This window comes from Nematolebias whitei, chromosome 11 (assembly GCF_014905685.2).
Source record: "Nematolebias whitei isolate Nwh7 chromosome 11, NemWhi1, whole genome shotgun sequence".
Lineage (NCBI taxonomy): Eukaryota > Metazoa > Chordata > Actinopteri > Cyprinodontiformes > Rivulidae > Nematolebias > Nematolebias whitei.
In genome coordinates, this window is record NC_056508.1 from 48,873,333 (window position 1) to 48,878,654 (window position 5,322).

General features: G+C 52.2%; 1 protein-coding gene across 1 annotated transcript in view; it reads right to left on the bottom strand.

Annotated features, from left to right (window-relative positions):
* Positions 1-5,322, bottom strand: part of LOC119417232 (CXXC-type zinc finger protein 1) — a gene marked incomplete at its 5' end in the record, with an annotated part of 9,764 nt that overhangs the window by 2,192 nt on the left and 2,250 nt on the right.

Here is a 5,322-nt window from a genome sequence, read left to right on the forward strand (position 1 = left end):
AAAATAAATATCCATCCATCCATCCATTATCTTTACCCGTTTATTCCATTTTGGGTCATGGGGGTCGCTGGTGCCCATGTCCAGCAATCACTGTGCGAGGGGCGGGGTACACCCTGGACGGATCGCAAGTCCATCACAGGGACACATAGAGACAAACGACACTCACTCTCTCACTCACACCTAGGGACAATTTAGAGTTACCAATCAGCCTAACATGCATGTTCTATTTCATATAGGCTTCGCCCTTTAAGGCTTTCGCTTAGTGGGTTTATCCTGTTATGCGTAGCATTTGCACTGAAAAATTTAGTCCACGCCCACCTGCTGTGTGGGCCCCACCTGGTCCGTATAAATTACGTTAAGAGCGGGAAATCGGCTCCCATTTTTTCTTCAGCGAGCTAAAATAGCACTGTCAGAAGAACAAAGAAGGAAAATTGTGTAGATGACCAACCTTTGTTAAGGATGCTTGGCCCGGCAGTCGACCTCCGGTCGTCCGGTGAGTTCTCCTCCCCGAGGAGAAGCTGACGAGCAGTCTTATTTCAAGGTAAGCGCCGAGGAATATTTCTCAGTGACAGGTCACTACACGCTGGACAACGCCATCTTGTATTGTTCCTCTTATCGCCGACCCTCGGAGCGAATCGGATGGTTCCTCCGGGACAGGGGCGCTCAGCTGCAGCCCCGCTGCTCATTCCCTCCTGGGTAGCGTAGTGTCTGTGGAGGGGGGCTGAGTGAATGCTCACCCCATCCCACCTCGTTTCGCATCGGTGATCACACCGCTCCCGGCCGACGGCGCTCTCAGGGGTTGCCCGGCGTAACCCAGGATGCTTCTGACATGAAAGGACCCTTTTTTACGTACTACGCCTTTCCCGCCAGTTCGGATGATCCGGCGGGAAGGTTGTTTACTGGGTTCCATTCCGACTCACCGTCTTGATCCATATGGCCTCGTGTTCCCAACAGGACGTCCTACGGGCGAGGCCACAGACTGGGTTTTTTTCCTGGTAGATTGGGGGAGCTGGTCTCCACAGTCCGCACCCATCCCCAGAGCAGGGGTTCACTGAGCGGAAAGTCCCTCCGTGCCCCCTGGAGCCGAGCCTGATGGAGGTTTCATTGGAGTAAGATGTCGAGGTGGACCAGCGTCCCGTGCCTCCGGTTAGCATAACCGAGACGGTGACACCGCTCTCCAACTGAGCTCACCAGCATGTGTTCCACACGGCCGCAGCGAACAACACGTTACGCTGTTGGCGTACACGTTCAGAGGCGGGAAGAGATGATGGCCCTCTGTCCTTCGGCCCACTCTGCTCTCGTAGCAGCTGCTTGCTAACGACGCAGCCGGCCCCTGAAGTACGCACCTTCTACAGGGCAGCTGACGTCATCCTCAACCGATGCGCCTCTTTTGCTGTCTGCCGCCCCGCATCGCAGCCGGAGAACGAAGTCCCAGAGGTTCTCCTGGCTCGTCACTCCACCTTCCTCTCAGGAGAGATGCAGGAGCCTTGTTGGAGGTCCTATTTTCATCAGCGAGAGATCATTTCAAGATGCTCCACGGCTGCACAATGCCTCCCCAGCTCTGCTACGCCAGCCCCTCTCGTCAGACGTCCCCGGCATCCGGAAGTTCATTTTGTTTTCCCGGACTTCGCCAACAGGGGGCCCTCCAGGACAACAAATAGAGTTCAACGAAAGGTAACTAGGTGTCGGGTTGCTGGAGGTGTGTTGATGACACTGTGAAATAACATCATTTTATGATGAAGTGTCCTTTAGCCAGGCTGTCAGCATGGTTTATCTGACAAGCGGCCCCATCACACACACTCATCACGAATGAGCCTTTTTTAAGGTTGTTTTCATTCACTGTCAGCGGTGCCGATGCGCGCTCCCGCGACATGAAAGCGCGCACGCAGCTCTCAGCACCCGCCGTTCACGTCAACGTTAATGTGAGACCACGGTACGAGCTCAGCAACGTATCTCGCTCTCGGCAGAAGCGACACACGTTTTTTCATTGCAGTAGTGTCAAATGCGCGCTCCCGCGGCGTCAGCAGTTTCACAAGCTTCACAGCAGCTCTGCTCCTTCATCCTCGAAGAAGGGTTTCTGAATTAATACTGCAGCTCGTGGAATCATTCTGAAGTTCACGTGACTTGCAGCCAAGAATGAACGTGTTTCTGCAGACCGAGCCAGTGGTAGCCTCGCTCCATCGATGCCGCGCGCCGCTTCCTGACCGCACCAGTGCCAACGCGCGCTCCCGCGGCGTCAGCAGCTCCACAAGCCTCACAGCGGCTCGGCTCATACATCCTCGAAGAAGGTTTTTTCTGAATTAATATTGCAACTCGTGGAATCACTCAAAAGCTCACGTGATTCGCAGCAAACAATGAACGTGTTTCTGCAGACCGAGCCAGTGGTAACCCCGCTCCACCGATGGCGCGCGGTACTTCCTCACCGCACCAGTGCCAACGCGCGCCCCCGCGGCAATCCTGGCTTAAAGCGTCGCATGAGGACGCACACACACGACCCTTCGGGGCACGTCGGCTCATACGTGCACCCGCTTCCCAAGAGTTACATGGATCAGCTGCACACAACGTCTTGCATGCTCGGGGACGTGCGTGTTTTTTCTCTCTCACTCAGCGCGCTCCAGTTCACATCAGCATGTATGTGAGTTCACAGCATAAATGCGTGCCTGCTTTATAGCTTATAAACGGGTGGCAATGAACGCGCGCTTCCAGACGGATGGGCGAACCGTTTTCATCCGTGATTCACGCTGCAGTTCAGCTCAAACCCCGGTGTGGAGGAACTCTGTGACGTTTTTTCTGTCATTTATGAACAGATCTCGTCCCCTCTAGCAGAAGCTCAGGAAATTCTGTTTTAAATGTAATTTCTAGAGTCTCAGATGGAGAGGAAACGCAAGGTCTCTCTTATCACTTCCTGGTCCCAATGAACTGGAAAGATGAGATTTATTTTAGATTGTCAATTTCTGAGCTGTGAGAAACAACACTCCATTATGCGCCTGAGCCGTTTTTAATTCTGCTTTATCTGGACACCTGCTGCTGCTGAGCAGCTTGTACAGACAGGGGGCAGCAGTGCAACTCACGTGAATCGGTTGAGTGATATCAGCTGTTTTTCCGTCAGCAGACCTACGTCACACACATTTAACAAGCTGTGGGGCGCTGTGGCTCTCCATACAGCAGCTGTTTTAAATGTTTTTGGAGTGTCGCACGGGATCTTTGAATGTGGCTCAACACTGACCTTGAGCTGCAGAATCATCAGGGTTTTTGATTCTCAGACAGCAAGTGACTGTTGCATACATACTGGCAGGAGATGTATGCGCTTTTTCAACCCATGTGCCACATTGTGAGACAGATGCTGTGTGGGGCACACCCAATCTGCTCTCCATTGGAGTGGGTACATCTCATGTATTCCACCCAGAGCTATGGCTCAGACACGGTAGAAATCCTGCCAGCGTCTGTGGACGTGTAGCAACACGAGAGAACACTCAATGTCAATTATAATTATCGTGGGGCCACGGGACGATCCACCGCTGGGTGGACGTGCCTGCTCACAGCCTGTGGTCGCAATGCCTTTTCACCTTCTTCTCTTCCTCTGGTATCACGGTTTTCTGAACCGAGCTCAGGAGGAGGGACTGGCAGCTCCTCTGCCCCAAGTGCGTGAACGCATCATGGTTCCCAGGCCTATGACATTTGTTATCAGGGAGCTCGTGGAACCTGTCGTGGAGGGAGGACGTTTTCCTCCAGGCGGGAGGAACGATCAGGAATTAATCAGAATAGGCCAGCACCTGTGGTTTGGCCACTGTGCGGATCCTTTTGAGAGGATGGATCTCTCTCAAGATGTAGTGCGTACGATTCAGGAGTCACGTGCTGCAACCACCACAGCGCTGTTCACATCAAGTGGTCAGTTTTTCAACGCTGCTGTACAGAAAGGCGTAGAGGCCACTTCATGTCCACTGGACGACATGCTGTCTTTCTGCAGCAGCCGAGGGACAGAAATCTGGTGTCCAGCACGACTATCGTATGCTGCAACCGTGTTTTCTTCTTGTCTCAAAGTTGTCGTAGACAGAACAACCTTTAATCATCCTCTGACGGAGCATTTTGTCTCAGATTGATATAGCAGCTGTGGGCCTGTTGTGACACGGGAAACGCTCAGTGTCAATTATGCGTTTCTCTGAGCCCGCGAGACGAACCACCGCTGGAAAGTGGATGCGTTTGTCCACAGTCCATGGCCCAAAATGCTTCTGTATGCGTTTTTCTCCACCTCCTCTGATCTTACGGTTCTTGAACCGAGCTCAGGAGAAGGGATTGACAGCTCTCCTGGTGGCCCCGAGCGCGTGAGTGCACCATGGTTCCCAGCCCTGCAACGCCTACTGTCGGGTGCCCGTGGAAACTGCTGTAGAGGGAGGACGCTCTCCTCCAGGCAGGAGGAGCGACCAGGAGTTACCCAGAAATAGGCCAGCACCTGTGGGTCTGGCCGTTGAACGAATCCACTTAGAGAGGATGGGTTGCCCACAGGATGTAAAGCGCAAATTCAGGCTTCTCGTGGTGCATCCACCACAGCGATGTACACATTAAAGCGGACAGGTTTTCAGTGCTGGTGTACAGAGAAGGGTGTAGAGGCCTCCTCATGTTCTTTAGGTGGCATGCTGTTCTTTCTGCAGCAGCTGATGGACAGAAATTTGCATCCAGCACGTTTGAAACGTATGCTGCAGCCATCTCTTCCTGACATGAAGGTTTCTGAGACAGAACAGGTTTTATCATTCGCTGATGAAGCGTTTTCTTAAGGTGTACAGAGACGCAGGCCTGTCTCACACCCACTTGTTCCAGTGGGATTTAATACTGGTCCTGCAGGTCATGATCAAAGCTTCATTTGAGTCTTTGGATCAGGTTCCACTTAAATTCTTGTCTCTTTAAACAGCACTGCGGCTGGCTTTAACATCCGCTAAGAGAGTGAGTGTTTTTATCTGCCCTCTCTGTCGCTCCGTCATGTCTCAGAAATTAGGCTGACGGCAGCTCAGCTGATTTTAGACCAAAACCCAGCTTTTATGCCTAATAAATCACGAGCTCTTTTAATCAAGAGCGATATCGTTGAAGGGGTTGTCTCCCCCCCCCCACACAGATCAGAAGAAGTAGCGTCTTGTTATCTCCTCTGTCCGGTGCGGGCGTTGACGTGTTACATAGCGTCCACAGCTGCAATGCGTCATGTTGATGTGTTCATGCGTGCACATCTGCTCACAGACTCATGTTCATGTTTGTGCTGATGTTCAATGTTTTATGTTATGAGTGCTTAGTGTATATTTAGTTGATGTTTTTCTTAGTTCATATCTTAGATGT